Source organism: Cavia porcellus, unplaced genomic scaffold, assembly GCF_034190915.1.
Source record: "Cavia porcellus strain 051 isolate PalLab524CR breed Dunkin Hartley unplaced genomic scaffold, mCavPor4.1 scaffold_26, whole genome shotgun sequence".
NCBI classification, from domain to species: domain Eukaryota; kingdom Metazoa; phylum Chordata; class Mammalia; order Rodentia; family Caviidae; genus Cavia; species Cavia porcellus.
The window spans coordinates 25,828,403-25,845,205 of NW_026947509.1; the positions used below are offsets into that span (position 1 = coordinate 25,828,403).

The window sequence follows — 16,803 nt, forward strand, 5'->3', positions numbered from 1 at the left end:
CCTTTGCTTGAGGCGGATGTCACCGCTCAGCAGTGGGGGAGAGGCCACGGCCAGCTCTGCGTGCCTGCCACGCGGGAGCCCGGTGAGCACTGGCCCGAGGCGCAAGCCTGGGCCTTGGCTGGACGGGCTCCCGTGCCTTTGGGGCGGGCAAGGGGACTGGGGGATGAGCTAGCTGGGTGGAGGACGCAGGCGGCCAGCGGTGCCTGAGGGTGGCCGCCACCCCAGTGGAGGATGCCTGGCCTCGGTGCGAGCCGCTGGCAGCTGCCCACCCGACCCCCGACCCCGACTGTGGGTCTCCGTCTGGGCGGCCAGCAGAGCCAACGTTCGGGGGCGCTGGGCACGCAGCACACAGAAACCTGTGGCAAGGCCTCGGTGGGCGCCTGGGCGGGGATCCGAACCGGACCCCGCAGTGGGCATGCTCTCTTGCGGCCTGGGCCCCTCGGGAAGCCATGGAGTTGCGCCCTCCCGCCCCTCTGCCAGGGGAGTCCCGCCGGGGCGGGCGTGGCAGAGGCTGCAGCCATGCCCGCACCCCACCCCTCCTGGGCTGGCCTGCCTGTGGACCCCTGTCGCCGTCCTGTCTGCGGGGGCCTCTGAGAGTCCGGGCCAAGCCCCAGGGCCACCGTCTCCCGCCACCGGGGGCGCAGCCGTGGCGCGGAGGGTGGGGGAATCCAGGTGCTTCCGGCTGGCGCCCCGACAGGGACCTCAGCCGGACCCCGTGGCGTGGCCTGGCTGCTGCGCCTCTGCCCTTGGAGGTCGCCTGCTGGCCGCCCAGGCCGGATCTCCCGCTGCCCTCCCCTGTCGCCGCCCTCCTCCAGCCCACCCCGGCCCACCCCGGCCCACCCCGGCGCACCGACCCGGGCCGTGCACTCGGGGCTCCCCCGCAGCTTTCAGACCACCCGGGCGGCGCGGGCATCCCGCACGCCGGGCCACAGCGAGAGGCCACGACGGGCAAGAGGGCCGAGGCCGTGGGCGCGGATGCCACCCACTCAATCACAGACGCACTGCCCGCCCGCCCCGGTGCCCGCCCCGGTGCCCCCCCCCCCGGCTGCCGCAACCGCTTCGCCCCCAGGCTGGGCTCCGCCCGCAAAGCAGAGCCACACCCGGGCTCCAGTCTCCCGGCTGGCTGCCCACTCCCACTCCCAGTCCCAGGCCCGCGGACCTCTGGCCTTCCGGGGCCTCGGCCTCCCTGGGCTCCGGAAAACCGCGCGCCCAGGCCCCCGAGACGTGCACCCTTCGATAGCTCAGCTGGTAGAGCGGAGGACCGTAGCCCCAACAGCCATCTGTGGACATTCTTAGGTCGCTGGTTCGATTCCGGCTCGAAGGACGTGCCTGACGCTTTTGCGCGCACACCCGCGGCGCGGCGCGGCGCGGCACCCTGCCTGCCCACTCTCACCCAGCGCTCCGGACCCCGCCACCCCGGCTTCCTGGCGCGAGCTGCACCCACGGACCCCTGGGGAAGCCGCCTGTCGCCTCCTCCCCTGCTGAGGCATCTGCGCCTTTGCCCCATCCGGAGGCACACTCGCTGGGCCAGGCCAGCCACCACCAGAGCGCAAACACACACACGCAAACACACACACACACACACACACACACACACACACACACACACACACACAAGCTCCAGACCCGCTCTTTTCATTTTAGCCCGAGGGGAGGCCGCCTCCCCTTGCACCCTCCACATGCCCTCCGGCTCCGCCACTTTGCTCTACGCTGCAGCCTTCTGCCACCTCAGACCCTCCAGCTCTCCGGACACGCCAACTGGCCCTGCACACCGCGCGCCCACCTGCGCCACACAGCCCAGGGGTGGACCCACCTGGCACGCCCCTCACCCTGCCTGCTCCACTCCACACCCCTGCCTCCCGCCTCCCTCCTTCCACACACCAAGGAGCCATCTCTTGCTGCCTCTGTCTCCCACTGCTTCCAATTGCCCAGGCTGCGCTGCTCCACACACCCTATCTGTCTCCCTCTGGCCCTCACCCTGGGTTTGGGTCTTGCTGCCTTCCTGTGTGGATCTCTGTCCAGCTCTCGGGCTAGTTTTTGTTCTCACTCTCACTCTCTTTCATTCTCTGTTTCCCTGTCTCTCTGTCTCTGGGTCTCTCTGTCTGTCTGTCTGTCTGTCTGTCTGTCTGTCTCTTTCTCTCTCTCTCTGTCTCTTTCTCTCTCTGCGTGTGTCTCTCTCTCCTTGTGATTCTTCTGAAGTGTGCCTATGGATCTAGCTGCATTTGGTATGAAGTCTCCGGGTGCTGGGCCAGGAGGCCCATGCTTGCTTCATTCCGGATGATGGTGGCAGAGATGGACGGAGGGCTGACATGTGTTTCCGGTGGCCTCCTGGCTGGAGATGGCAGTTGGCTTGCCCTGCCTAAGGTCCCCAGCCTCTCGTGCCTCACCTCGTTCCAGTCTTCCCACCACTTCCGGAGGCCGCCACCATACTGTTAGGGGAAGTCTCTGGAAGAGCAAGGCTCCCTGAGAGCTCGGTGGGAAGGGGATACAATCCCCTAGTCCCATCGGCCTGCCCCCGAGCTGAGGGCTAAGCAGATGAGCTGAGGTGGCAGAGAGCAAACGCAGAGATTTGGCAAGAGCTCCAGGGACCCCAGATGAGGAAGGTGTCTGTGTGCCTGTGGCAGAGGGGGAAAAAGCGTGGGCTGAGCCGGAGAGAGTGTAAGCCTTAAGCGTGGCACAACCTGCCTGGAGGGTGTGAGCGGCTTCCTGCCTTTGGTGCCCAGATGTCTGAGGAGCCCGGAAAGGCCCTCCACGTTTCTCTTCTCGGGGTGTGAGTGTGTGTGTGTGTGTGTGTGTGTGTGTGTGTGTGTACGTACGTGTGCGTGCCCACGCTTATGGGTATGTGTGTGTGTGTGCCCGTGTGTCTGTGTGCGAGTTTGTGCTGGCGTGTCTGGGCGTGCTTGGGCTCCTTGGGGGAATGGAGGGAGGTGGGGGCCTCACTGCTCTCTGGCGGTGCCCAGTCCCGCTCGTGCAAAGGGCTCTGTGCAGAGGAGACTGCGACACGTGGGGCTGCAGGCCTCTTGGCCTCCTCGTCTGCAGAGGCCCCGGCCGGCCGCTGTCCCCACCGCCCCCACCTCAGGCTCACCAAGGCACAGGGCATGACAGTTCACCTTGAGTAGACAGGGGTGCCCGGGGACGCGCTGTGGAGCGTCCTTTGCTTGAGGCGGATGTCACCGCTCAGCAGTGGGGGAGAGGCCACGGCCAGCTCTGCGTGCCTGCCACGCGGGAGCCCGGTGAGCACTGGCCCGAGGCGCAAGCCTGGGCCTTGGCTGGACGGGCTCCCGTGCCTTTGGGGCGGGCAAGGGGACTGGGGGATGAGCTAGCTGGGTGGAGGACGCAGGCGGCCAGCGGTGCCTGAGGGTGGCCGCCACCCCAGTGGAGGATGCCTGGCCTCGGTGCGAGCCGCTGGCAGCTGCCCACCCGACCCCCGACCCCGACTGTGGGTCTCCGTCTGGGCGGCCAGCAGAGCCAACGTTCGGGGGCGCTGGGCACGCAGCACACAGAAACCTGTGGCAAGGCCTCGGTGGGCGCCTGGGCGGGGATCCGAACCGGACCCCGCAGTGGGCATGCTCTCTTGCGGCCTGGGCCCCTCGGGAAGCCATGGAGTTGCGCCCTCCCGCCCCTCTGCCAGGGGAGTCCCGCCGGGGCGGGCGTGGCAGAGGCTGCAGCCATGCCCGCACCCCACCCCTCCTGGGCTGGCCTGCCTGTGGACCCCTGTCGCCGTCCTGTCTGCGGGGGCCTCTGAGAGTCCGGGCCAAGCCCCAGGGCCACCGTCTCCCGCCACCGGGGGCGCAGCCGTGGCGCGGAGGGTGGGGGAATCCAGGTGCTTCCGGCTGGCGCCCCGACAGGGACCTCAGCCGGACCCCGTGGCGTGGCCTGGCTGCTGCGCCACTGCCCTTGGAGGTCGCCTGCTGGCCGCCCAGGCCGGATCTCCCGCTGCCCTCCCCTGTCGCCGCCCTCCTCCAGCCCACCCCGGCCCACCCCGGCCCACCCCGGCACACCGACCCGGGCCGTGCACTCGGGGCTCCCCCGCAGCTTTCAGACCACCCGGGCGGCGCGGGCATCCCGCACGCCGGGCCACAGCGAGAGGCCACGACAGGCAAGAGGGCCGAGGCCGTGGGCGCGGATGCCACCCACTCAATCACAGACGCACTGCCCGCCCGCCCCGGTGCCCGCCCCGGCTGCCGCAACCGCTTCGCCCCCGGGCTGGGCTCCGCCCGCAAAGCAGAGCCACACCCGGGCTCCAGTCTCCCGGCTGGCTGCCCACTCCCACTCCCAGTCCCAGGCCCGCGGACCTTTGGCCTTCCGGGGCCTCGGCCTCCCTGGGCTCTGGAAAACCGCGCGCCCAGGCCCCGGAGACGTGCACCCTTCGATAGCTCAGCTGGTAGAGCGGAGGACCGTAGCCCCAACAGCCATCTGTGGACATCCTTAGGTCGCTGGTTCGATTCCGGCTCGAAGGACGTGCCTGACGCTTTTGCGCGCACACCCGCGGCGCGGCGCGGTGCGGCACCCTGCCTGCCCACTCTCACCCAGCGCTCCGGACCCCGCCACCCCGGCTTCCTGGCGCGAGCTGCACCCACGGACCCCTGGGGAAGCCGCCTGTCGCCTCCTCCCCTGCTGAGGCATCTGCGCCTTTGCCCCATCCGGAGGCACACTCGCTGGGCCAGGCCAGCCACCACCAGAGCGCAAACACACACACGCAAACACACACACACACACACACACACACACACAAGCTCCAGACCCGCTCTTTTCATTTTAGCCCGAGGGGAGGCCGCCTCCCCTTGCACCCTCCACATGCCCTCCGGCTCCGCCACTTTGCTCTACGCTGCAGCCTTCTGCCACCTCAGACCCTCCAGCTCTCCGGACACGCCAACTGGCCCTGCACACCGCGCGCCCACCTGCGCCACACAGCCCAGGGGTGGACCCACCTGGCACGCCCCTCACCCTGCCTGCTCCACTCCACACCCCTGCCTCCCGCCTCCCTCCTTCCACACACCAAGGAGCCATCTCTTGCTGCCTCTGTCTCCCACTGCTTCCAATTGCCCAGGCTGCGCTGCTCCACACACCCTATCTGTCTCCCTCTGGCCCTCACCCTGGGTTTGGGTCTTGCTGCCTTCCTGTGTGGATCTCTGTCCAGCTCTCGGGCTAGTTTTTGTTCTCACTCTCACTCTCTTTCATTCTCTGTTTCCCTGTCTCTCTGTCTCTGGGTCTCTCTGTCTGTCTGTCTGTCTGTCTGTCTGTCTGTCTCTTTCTCTCTCTCTCTGTCTCTTTCTCTCTCTGCGTGTGTCTCTCTCTCCTTGTGATTCTTCTGAAGTGTGCCTATGGATCTAGCTGCATTTGGTATGAAGTCTCCGGGTGCTGGGCCAGGAGGCCCATGCTTGCTTCATTCCGGATGATGGTGGCAGAGATGGACGGAGGGCTGACATGTGTTTCCGGTGGCCTCCTGGCTGGAGATGGCAGTTGGCTTGCCCTGCCTAAGGTCCCCAGCCTCTCGTGCCTCACCTCGTTCCAGTCTTCCCACCACTTCCGGAGGCCGCCACCATACTGTTAGGGGAAGTCTCTGGAAGAGCAAGGCTCCCTGAGAGCTCGGTGGGAAGGGGATACAATCCCCTAGTCCCATCGGCCTGCCCCCGAGCTGAGGGCTAAGCAGATGCGCTGAGGGGGCAGAGAGCAAACGCAGAGATTTGGCAAGAGCTCCAGGGACCCCAGATGAGGAAGGTGTCTGTGTGCCTGTGGCAGAGGGGGAAAAAGCGTGGGCTGAGCCGGAGAGAGTGTAAGCCTTAAGCGTGGCACAACCTGCCTGGAGGGTGTGAGCGGCTTCCTGCCTTTGGTGCCCAGATGTCTGAGGAGCCCGGAAAGGCCCTCCACGTTTCTCTTCTCGGGGTGTGAGTGTGTGTGTGTGTGTGTGTGTGTGTGTGTGTGTGTGTACGTACGTGTGCGTGCCCACGCTTATGGGTATGTGTGTGTGTGTGCCCGTGTGTCTGTGTGCGAGTTTGTGCTGGCGTGTCTGGGCGTGCTTGGGCTCCTTGGGGGAATGGAGGGAGGTGGGGGCCTCACTGCTCTCTGGCGGTGCCCAGTCCCGCTCGTGCAAAGGGCTCTGTGCAGAGGAGACTGCGACACGTGGGGCTGCAGGCCTCTTGGCCTCCTCGTCTGCAGAGGCCCCGGCCGGCCGCTGTCCCCACCGCCCCCACCTCAGGCTCACCAAGGCACAGGGCATGACAGTTCACCTTGAGTAGACAGGGGTGCCCGGGGACGCGCTGTGGAGCGTCCTTTGCTTGAGGCGGATGTCACCGCTCAGCAGTGGGGGAGAGGCCACGGCCAGCTCTGCGTGCCTGCCACGCGGGAGCCCGGTGAGCACTGGCCCGAGGCGCAAGCCTGGGCCTTGGCTGGACGGGCTCCCGTGCCTTTGGGGCGGGCAAGGGGACTGGGGGATGAGCTAGCTGGGTGGAGGACGCAGGCGGCCAGCGGTGCCTGAGGGTGGCCGCCACCCCAGTGGAGGATGCCTGGCCTCGGTGCGAGCCGCTGGCAGCTGCCCACCCGACCCCCGACCCCGACTGTGGGTCTCCGTCTGGGCGGCCAGCAGAGCCAACGTTCGGGGGCGCTGGGCACGCAGCACACAGAAACCTGTGGCAAGGCCTCGGTGGGCGCCTGGGCGGGGATCCGAACCGGACCCCGCAGTGGGCATGCTCTCTTGCGGCCTGGGCCCCTCGGGAAGCCATGGAGTTGCGCCCTCCCGCCCCTCTGCCAGGGGAGTCCCGCCGGGGCGGGCGTGGCAGAGGCTGCAGCCATGCCCGCACCCCACCCCTCCTGGGCTGGCCTGCCTGTGGACCCCTGTCGCCGTCCTGTCTGCGGGGGCCTCTGAGAGTCCGGGCCAAGCCCCAGGGCCACCGTCTCCCGCCACCGGGGGCGCAGCCGTGGCGCGGAGGGTGGGGGAATCCAGGTGCTTCCGGCTGGCGCCCCGACAGGGACCTCAGCCGGACCCCGTGGCGTGGCCTGGCTACTGCGCCTCTGCCCTTGGAGGTCGCCTGCTGGCCGCCCAGGCCGGATCTCCCGCTGCCCTCCCCTGTCGCCGCCCTCCTCCAGCCCACCCCGGCCCACCCCGGCCCACCCCGGCGCACCGACCCGGGCCGTGCACTCGGGGCTCCCCCGCAGCTTTCAGACCACCCGGGCGGCGCGGGCATCCCGCACGCCGGGCCACAGCGAGAGGCCACGACGGGCAAGAGGGCCGAGGCCGTGGGCGCGGATGGCACCCACTCAATCACAGACGCACTGCCCGCCCGCCCCGGTGCCCGCCCCGGTGCCCCCCCCCCGGCTGCCGCAACCGCTTCGCCCCCAGGCTGGGCTCCGCCCGCAAAGCAGAGCCACACCCGGGCTCCAGTCTCCCGGCTGGCTGCCCACTCCCACTCCCAGTCCCAGGCCCGCGGACCTCTGGCCTTCCGGGGCCTCGGCCTCCCTGGGCTCCGGAAAACCGCGCGCCCAGGCCCCCGAGACGTGCACCCTTCGATAGCTCAGCTGGTAGAGCGGAGGACCGTAGCCCCAACAGCCATCTGTGGACATTCTTAGGTCGCTGGTTCGATTCCGGCTCGAAGGACGTGCCTGACGCTTTTGCGCGCACACCCGCGGCGCGGCGCGGCGCGGCACCCTGCCTGCCCACTCTCACCCAGCGCTCCGGACCCCGCCACCCCGGCTTCCTGGCGCGAGCTGCACCCACGGACCCCTGGGGAAGCCGCCTGTCGCCTCCTCCCCTGCTGAGGCATCTGCGCCTTTGCCCCATCCGGAGGCACACTCGCTGGGCCAGGCCAGCCACCACCAGAGCGCAAACACACACACGCAAACACACACACACACACACACACACACACACACACACACACACACACACAAGCTCCAGACCCGCTCTTTTCATTTTAGCCCGAGGGGAGGCCGCCTCCCCTTGCACCCTCCACATGCCCTCCGGCTCCGCCACTTTGCTCTACGCTGCAGCCTTCTGCCACCTCAGACCCTCCAGCTCTCCGGACACGCCAACTGGCCCTGCACACCGCGCGCCCACCTGCGCCACACAGCCCAGGGGTGGACCCACCTGGCACGCCCCTCACCCTGCCTGCTCCACTCCACACCCCTGCCTCCCGCCTCCCTCCTTCCACACACCAAGGAGCCATCTCTTGCTGCCTCTGTCTCCCACTGCTTCCAATTGCCCAGGCTGCGCTGCTCCACACACCCTATCTGTCTCCCTCTGGCCCTCACCCTGGGTTTGGGTCTTGCTGCCTTCCTGTGTGGATCTCTGTCCAGCTCTCGGGCTAGTTTTTGTTCTCACTCTCACTCTCTTTCATTCTCTGTTTCCCTGTCTCTCTGTCTCTGGGTCTCTCTGTCTGTCTGTCTGTCTGTCTGTCTGTCTGTCTCTTTCTCTCTCTCTCTGTCTCTTTCTCTCTCTGCGTGTGTCTCTCTCTCCTTGTGATTCTTCTGAAGTGTGCCTATGGATCTAGCTGCATTTGGTATGAAGTCTCCGGGTGCTGGGCCAGGAGGCCCATGCTTGCTTCATTCCGGATGATGGTGGCAGAGATGGACGGAGGGCTGACATGTGTTTCCGGTGGCCTCCTGGCTGGAGATGGCAGTTGGCTTGCCCTGCCTAAGGTCCCCAGCCTCTCGTGCCTCACCTCGTTCCAGTCTTCCCACCACTTCCGGAGGCCGCCACCATACTGTTAGGGGAAGTCTCTGGAAGAGCAAGGCTCCCTGAGAGCTCGGTGGGAAGGGGATACAATCCCCTAGTCCCATCGGCCTGCCCCCGAGCTGAGGGCTAAGCAGATGAGCTGAGGTGGCAGAGAGCAAACGCAGAGATTTGGCAAGAGCTCCAGGGACCCCAGATGAGGAAGGTGTCTGTGTGCCTGTGGCAGAGGGGGAAAAAGCGTGGGCTGAGCCGGAGAGAGTGTAAGCCTTAAGCGTGGCACAACCTGCCTGGAGGGTGTGAGCGGCTTCCTGCCTTTGGTGCCCAGATGTCTGAGGAGCCCGGAAAGGCCCTCCACGTTTCTCTTCTCGGGGTGTGAGTGTGTGTGTGTGTGTGTGTGTGTGTGTGTGTGTGTGTACGTACGTGTGCGTGCCCACGCTTATGGGTATGTGTGTGTGTGTGCCCGTGTGTCTGTGTGCGAGTTTGTGCTGGCGTGTCTGGGCGTGCTTGGGCTCCTTGGGGGAATGGAGGGAGGTGGGGGCCTCACTGCTCTCTGGCGGTGCCCAGTCCCGCTCGTGCAAAGGGCTCTGTGCAGAGGAGACTGCGACACGTGGGGCTGCAGGCCTCTTGGCCTCCTCGTCTGCAGAGGCCCCGGCCGGCCGCTGTCCCCACCGCCCCCACCTCAGGCTCACCAAGGCACAGGGCATGACAGTTCACCTTGAGTAGACAGGGGTGCCCGGGGACGCGCTGTGGAGCGTCCTTTGCTTGAGGCGGATGTCACCGCTCAGCAGTGGGGGAGAGGCCACGGCCAGCTCTGCGTGCCTGCCACGCGGGAGCCCGGTGAGCACTGGCCCGAGGCGCAAGCCTGGGCCTTGGCTGGACGGGCTCCCGTGCCTTTGGGGCGGGCAAGGGGACTGGGGGATGAGCTAGCTGGGTGGAGGACGCAGGCGGCCAGCGGTGCCTGAGGGTGGCCGCCACCCCAGTGGAGGATGCCTGGCCTCGGTGCGAGCCGCTGGCAGCTGCCCACCCGACCCCCGACCCCGACTGTGGGTCTCCGTCTGGGCGGCCAGCAGAGCCAACGTTCGGGGGCGCTGGGCACGCAGCACACAGAAACCTGTGGCAAGGCCTCGGTGGGCGCCTGGGCGGGGATCCGAACCGGACCCCGCAGTGGGCATGCTCTCTTGCGGCCTGGGCCCCTCGGGAAGCCATGGAGTTGCGCCCTCCCGCCCCTCTGCCAGGGGAGTCCCGCCGGGGCGGGCGTGGCAGAGGCTGCAGCCATGCCCGCACCCCACCCCTCCTGGGCTGGCCTGCCTGTGGACCCCTGTCGCCGTCCTGTCTGCGGGGGCCTCTGAGAGTCCGGGCCAAGCCCCAGGGCCACCGTCTCCCGCCACCGGGGGCGCAGCCGTGGCGCGGAGGGTGGGGGAATCCAGGTGCTTCCGGCTGGCGCCCCGACAGGGACCTCAGCCGGACCCCGTGGCGTGGCCTGGCTACTGCGCCTCTGCCCTTGGAGGTCGCCTGCTGGCCGCCCAGGCCGGATCTCCCGCTGCCCTCCCCTGTCGCCGCCCTCCTCCAGCCCACCCCGGCCCACCCCGGCCCACCCCGGCGCACCGACCCGGGCCGTGCACTCGGGGCTCCCCCGCAGCTTTCAGACCACCCGGGCGGCGCGGGCATCCCGCACGCCGGGCCACAGCGAGAGGCCACGACGGGCAAGAGGGCCGAGGCCGTGGGCGCGGATGGCACCCACTCAATCACAGACGCACTGCCCGCCCGCCCCGGTGCCCGCCCCGGTGCCCCCCCCCCCCGGCTGCCGCAACCGCTTCGCCCCCAGGCTGGGCTCCGCCCGCAAAGCAGAGCCACACCCGGGCTCCAGTCTCCCGGCTGGCTGCCCACTCCCACTCCCAGTCCCAGGCCCGCGGACCTCTGGCCTTCCGGGGCCTCGGCCTCCCTGGGCTCCGGAAAACCGTGCGCCCAGGCCCCCGAGACGTGCACCCTTCGATAGCTCAGCTGGTAGAGCGGAGGACCGTAGCCCCAACAGCCATCTGTGGACATTCTTAGGTCGCTGGTTCGATTCCGGCTCGAAGGACGTGCCTGACGCTTTTGCGCGCACACCCGCGGCGCGGCGCGGCGCGGCACCCTGCCTGCCCACTCTCACCCAGCGCTCCGGACCCCGCCACCCCGGCTTCCTGGCGCGAGCTGCACCCACGGACCCCTGGGGAAGCCGCCTGTCGCCTCCTCCCCTGCTGAGGCATCTGCGCCTTTGCCCCATCCGGAGGCACACTCGCTGGGCCAGGCCAGCCACCACCAGAGCGCAAACACACACACGCAAACACACACACACACACACACACACACACACACACACACACACACAAGCTCCAGACCCGCTCTTTTCATTTTAGCCCGAGGGGAGGCCGCCTCCCCTTGCACCCTCCACATGCCCTCCGGCTCCGCCACTTTGCTCTACGCTGCAGCCTTCTGCCACCTCAGACCCTCCAGCTCTCCGGACACGCCAACTGGCCCTGCACACCGCGCGCCCACCTGCGCCACACAGCCCAGGGGTGGACCCACCTGGCACGCCCCTCACCCTGCCTGCTCCACTCCACACCCCTGCCTCCCGCCTCCCTCCTTCCACACACCAAGGAGCCATCTCTTGCTGCCTCTGTCTCCCACTGCTTCCAATTGCCCAGGCTGCGCTGCTCCACACACCCTATCTGTCTCCCTCTGGCCCTCACCCTGGGTTTGGGTCTTGCTGCCTTCCTGTGTGGATCTCTGTCCAGCTCTCGGGCTAGTTTTTGTTCTCACTCTCACTCTCTTTCATTCTCTGTTTCCCTGTCTCTCTGTCTCTGGGTCTCTCTGTCTGTCTGTCTGTCTGTCTGTCTGTCTGTCTCTTTCTCTCTCTCTCTGTCTCTTTCTCTCTCTGCGTGTGTCTCTCTCTCCTTGTGATTCTTCTGAAGTGTGCCTATGGATCTAGCTGCATTTGGTATGAAGTCTCCGGGTGCTGGGCCAGGAGGCCCATGCTTGCTTCATTCCGGATGATGGTGGCAGAGATGGACGGAGGGCTGACATGTGTTTCCGGTGGCCTCCTGGCTGGAGATGGCAGTTGGCTTGCCCTGCCTAAGGTCCCCAGCCTCTCGTGCCTCACCTCGTTCCAGTCTTCCCACCACTTCCGGAGGCCGCCACCATACTGTTAGGGGAAGTCTCTGGAAGAGCAAGGCTCCCTGAGAGCTCGGTGGGAAGGGGATACAATCCCCTAGTCCCATCGGCCTGCCCCCGAGCTGAGGGCTAAGCAGATGAGCTGAGGTGGCAGAGAGCAAACGCAGAGATTTGGCAAGAGCTCCAGGGACCCCAGATGAGGAAGGTGTCTGTGTGCCTGTGGCAGAGGGGGAAAAAGCGTGGGCTGAGCCGGAGAGAGTGTAAGCCTTAAGCGTGGCACAACCTGCCTGGAGGGTGTGAGCGGCTTCCTGCCTTTGGTGCCCAGATGTCTGAGGAGCCCGGAAAGGCCCTCCACGTTTCTCTTCTCGGGGTGTGAGTGTGTGTGTGTGTGTGTGTGTGTGTGTGTGTGTGTGTACGTACGTGTGCGTGCCCACGCTTATGGGTATGTGTGTGTGTGTGCCCGTGTGTCTGTGTGCGAGTTTGTGCTGGCGTGTCTGGGCGTGCTTGGGCTCCTTGGGGGAATGGAGGGAGGTGGGGGCCTCACTGCTCTCTGGCGGTGCCCAGTCCCGCTCGTGCAAAGGGCTCTGTGCAGAGGAGACTGCGACACGTGGGGCTGCAGGCCTCTTGGCCTCCTCGTCTGCAGAGGCCCCGGCCGGCCGCTGTCCCCACCGCCCCCACCTCAGGCTCACCAAGGCACAGGGCATGACAGTTCACCTTGAGTAGACAGGGGTGCCCGGGGACGCGCTGTGGAGCGTCCTTTGCTTGAGGCGGATGTCACCGCTCAGCAGTGGGGGAGAGGCCACGGCCAGCTCTGCGTGCCTGCCACGCGGGAGCCCGGTGAGCACTGGCCCGAGGCGCAAGCCTGGGCCTTGGCTGGACGGGCTCCCGTGCCTTTGGGGCGGGCAAGGGGACTGGGGGATGAGCTAGCTGGGTGGAGGACGCAGGCGGCCAGCGGTGCCTGAGGGTGGCCGCCACCCCAGTGGAGGATGCCTGGCCTCGGTGCGAGCCGCTGGCAGCTGCCCACCCGACCCCCGACCCCGACTGTGGGTCTCCGTCTGGGCGGCCAGCAGAGCCAACGTTCGGGGGCGCTGGGCACGCAGCACACAGAAACCTGTGGCAAGGCCTCGGTGGGCGCCTGGGCGGGGATCCGAACCGGACCCCGCAGTGGGCATGCTCTCTTGCGGCCTGGGCCCCTCGGGAAGCCATGGAGTTGCGCCCTCCCGCCCCTCTGCCAGGGGAGTCCCGCCGGGGCGGGCGTGGCAGAGGCTGCAGCCATGCCCGCACCCCACCCCTCCTGGGCTGGCCTGCCTGTGGACCCCTGTCGCCGTCCTGTCTGCGGGGGCCTCTGAGAGTCCGGGCCAAGCCCCAGGGCCACCGTCTCCCGCCACCGGGGGCGCAGCCGTGGCGCGGAGGGTGGGGGAATCCAGGTGCTTCCGGCTGGCGCCCCGACAGGGACCTCAGCCGGACCCCGTGGCGTGGCCTGGCTGCTGCGCCTCTGCCCTTGGAGGTCGCCTGCTGGCCGCCCAGGCCGGATCTCCCGCTGCCCTCCCCTGTCGCCGCCCTCCTCCAGCCCACCCCGGCCCACCCCGGCCCACCCCGGCGCACCGACCCGGGCCGTGCACTCGGGGCTCCCCCGCAGCTTTCAGACCACCCGGGCGGCGCGGGCATCCCGCACGCCGGGCCACAGCGAGAGGCCACGACGGGCAAGAGGGCCGAGGCCGTGGGCGCGGATGCCACCCACTCAATCACAGACGCACTGCCCGCCCGCCCCGGTGCCCGCCCCGGTGCCCGCCCCGGTGCCCGCCCCGGCTGCCGCAACCGCTTCGCCCCTGGGCTGGGCTCCGCCCGCAAAGCAGAGCCACACCCGGGCTCCAGTCTCCCGGCTGGCTGCCCACTCCCACTCCCAGTCCCAGGCCCGCGGACCTCTGGCCTTCCGGGGCCTCGGCCTCCCTGGGCTCCGGAAAACCGCGCGCCCAGGCCCCGGAGACGTGCACCCTTCGATAGCTCAGCTGGTAGAGCGGAGGACTGTAGCCCCAACAGCCATCTGTGGACATCCTTAGGTCGCTGGTTCGATTCCGGCTCGAAGGACGTGCCTGACGCTTTTGCGCGCACACCCGCGGCGCGGCGCGGCGCGGCGCCCTGCCTGCCCACTCTCACCCAGCGCTCCGGACCCCGCCACCCCGGCTTCCTGGCTCGAGCTGCACCCACGGACCCCTGGGGAAGCCGCCTGTCGCCTCCTCCCCTGCTGAGGCATCTGCGCCTTTGCCCCATCCGGAGGCACACTCGCTGGGCCAGGCCAGCCACCACCAGAGCGCAAACACACACACGCAAACACACACACACACACACACAAGCTCCAGACCCGCTCTTTTCATTTTAGCCCGAGGGGAGGCCGCCTCCCCTTGCACCCTCCACATGCCCTCCGGCTCCGCCACTTTGCTCTACGCTGCAGCCTTCTGCCACCTCAGACCCTCCAGCTCTCCGCACACGCCAACTGGCCCTGCACACCGCGCGCCCACCTGCGCCACACAGCCCAGGGGTGGACCCACCTGGCACGCCCCTCACCCTGCCTGCTCCACTCCACACCCCTGCCTCCCGCCTCCCTCCTTCCACACACCAAGGAGCCATCTCTTGCTGCCTCTGTCTCCCACTGCTTCCAATTGCCCAGGCTGCGCTGCTCCACACACCCTATCTGTCTCCCTCTGGCCCTCACCCTGGGTTTGGGTCTTGCTGCCTTCCTGTGTGGATCTCTGTCCAGCTCTCGGGCTAGTTTTTGTTCTCACTCTCACTCTCTTTCATTCTCTGTTTCCCTGTCTCTCTGTCTCTGGGTCTCTCTGTCTGTCTGTCTGTCTGTCTGTCTGTCTGTCTCTTTCTCTCTCTCTCTGTCTCTTTCTCTCTCTGCGTGTGTCTCTCTCTCCTTGTGATTCTTCTGAAGTGTGCCTATGGATCTAGCTGCATTTGGTATGAAGTCTCCGGGTGCTGGGCCAGGAGGCCCATGCTTGCTTCATTCCGGATGATGGTGGCAGAGATGGACGGAGGGCTGACATGTGTTTCCGGTGGCCTCCTGGCTGGAGATGGCAGTTGGCTTGCCCTGCCTAAGGTCCCCAGCCTCTCATGCCTCACCTCGTTCCAGTCTTCCCACCACTTCCGGAGGCCGCCACCATACTGTTAGGGGAAGTCTCTGGAAGAGCAAGGCTCCCTGAGAGCTCGGTGGGAAGGGGATACAATCCCCTAGTCCCATCGGCCTGCCCCCGAGCTGAGGGCTAAGCAGATGAGCTGAGGTGGCAGAGAGCAAACGCAGAGATTTGGCAAGAGCTCCAGGGACCCCAGATGAGGAAGGTGTCTGTGTGCCTGTGGCAGAGGGGGAAAAAGCGTGGGCTGAGCCGGAGAGAGTGTAAGCCTTAAGCGTGGCACAACCTGCCTGGAGGGTGTGAGCGGCTTCCTGCCTTTGGTGCCCAGATGTCTGAGGAGCCCGGAAAGGCCCTCCACGTTTCTCTTCTCGGGGTGTGAGTGTGTGTGTGTGTGTGTGTGTGTGTGTGTGTGTGTGTACGTACGTGTGCGTGCCCACGCTTATGGGTATGTGTGTGTGTGTGCCCGTGTGTCTGTGTGCGAGTTTGTGCTGGCGTGTCTGGGCGTGCTTGGGCTCCTTGGGGGAATGGAGGGAGGTGGGGGCCTCACTGCTCTCTGGCGGTGCCCAGTCCCGCTCGTGCAAAGGGCTCTGTGCAGAGGAGACTGCGACACGTGGGGCTGCAGGCCTCTTGGCCTCCTCGTCTGCAGAGGCCCCGGCCGGCCGCTGTCCCCACCGCCCCCACCTCAGGCTCACCAAGGCACAGGGCATGACAGTTCACCTTGAGTAGACAGGGGTGCCCGGGGACGCGCTGTGGAGCGTCCTTTGCTTGAGGCGGATGTCACCGCTCAGCAGTGGGGGAGAGGCCACGGCCAGCTCTGCGTGCCTGCCACGCGGGAGCCCGGTGAGCACTGGCCCGAGGCGCAAGCCTGGGCCTTGGCTGGACGGGCTCCCGTGCCTTTGGGGCGGGCAAGGGGACTGGGGGATGAGCTAGCTGGGTGGAGGACGCAGGCGGCCAGCGGTGCCTGAGGGTGGCCGCCACCCCAGTGGAGGATGCCTGGCCTCGGTGCGAGCCGCTGGCAGCTGCCCACCCGACCCCCGACCCCGACTGTGGGTCTCCGTCTGGGCGGCCAGCAGAGCCAACGTTCGGGGGCGCTGGGCACGCAGCACACAGAAACCTGTGGCAAGGCCTCGGTGGGCGCCTGGGCGGGGATCCGAACCGGACCCCGCAGTGGGCATGCTCTCTTGCGGCCTGGGCCCCTCGGGAAGCCATGGAGTTGCGCCCTCCCGCCCCTCTGCCAGGGGAGTCCCGCCGGGGCGGGCGTGGCAGAGGCTGCAGCCATGCCCGCACCCCACCCCTCCTGGGCTGGCCTGCCTGTGGACCCCTGTCGCCGTCCTGTCTGCGGGGGCCTCTGAGAGTCCGGGCCAAGCCCCAGGGCCACCGTCTCCCGCCACCGGGGGCGCAGCCGTGGCGCGGAGGGTGGGGGAATCCAGGTGCTTCCGGCTGGCGCCCCGACAGGGACCTCAGCCGGACCCCGTGGCGTGGCCTGGCTACTGCGCCTCTGCCCTTGGAGGTCGCCTGCTGGCCGCCCAGGCCGGATCTCCCGCTGCCCTCCCCTGTCGCCGCCCTCCTCCAGCCCACCCCGGCCCACCCCGGCCCACCCCGGCGCACCGACCCGGGCCGTGCACTCGGGGCTCCCCCGCAGCTTTCAGACCACCCGGGCGGCGCGGGCATCCCGCACGCCGGGCCACAGCGAGAGGCCACGACGGGCAAGAGGGCCGAGGCCGTGGGCGCGGATGGCACCCACTCAATCACAGACGCACTGCCCGCCCGCCCCGGTGCCCGCCCCGGTGCCCCCCCCCCCGGCTGCCGCAACCGCTTCGCCCCCAGGCTGGGCTCCGCCCGCAAAGCAGAGCC

General features: G+C 67.9%; 5 non-coding genes across 5 annotated transcripts; all 5 read left to right on the forward strand.

Annotated features, from left to right (window-relative positions):
* The first annotated feature begins 1,230 nt into the window (after nt 1–1,230).
* Nucleotides 1,231–1,324, forward strand: Trnay-gua (transfer RNA tyrosine (anticodon GUA)). The gene is made up of 2 exons: nt 1,231–1,267; nt 1,289–1,324. It is a non-coding gene; the product is annotated as a tRNA-Tyr (tRNA).
* Nucleotides 1,325–4,366: 3,042 nt separating this feature from the next.
* Trnay-gua (transfer RNA tyrosine (anticodon GUA)) lies at nt 4,367–4,460 on the forward strand. The gene is made up of 2 exons: nt 4,367–4,403; nt 4,425–4,460. It is a non-coding gene; the product is annotated as a tRNA-Tyr (tRNA).
* A 3,040-nt stretch (nt 4,461–7,500) lies between these two features.
* Nucleotides 7,501–7,594, forward strand: Trnay-gua (transfer RNA tyrosine (anticodon GUA)). Its single transcript has 2 exons — nt 7,501–7,537; nt 7,559–7,594. It is a non-coding gene; the product is annotated as a tRNA-Tyr (tRNA).
* Nucleotides 7,595–10,654: 3,060 nt separating this feature from the next.
* Trnay-gua (transfer RNA tyrosine (anticodon GUA)) lies at nt 10,655–10,748 on the forward strand. Its single transcript has 2 exons — nt 10,655–10,691; nt 10,713–10,748. It is a non-coding gene; the product is annotated as a tRNA-Tyr (tRNA).
* A 3,064-nt stretch (nt 10,749–13,812) lies between these two features.
* Trnay-gua (transfer RNA tyrosine (anticodon GUA)) lies at nt 13,813–13,906 on the forward strand. Its single transcript has 2 exons — nt 13,813–13,849; nt 13,871–13,906. It is a non-coding gene; the product is annotated as a tRNA-Tyr (tRNA).
* The last annotated feature ends 2,897 nt before the right edge of the window (nt 13,907–16,803 follow it).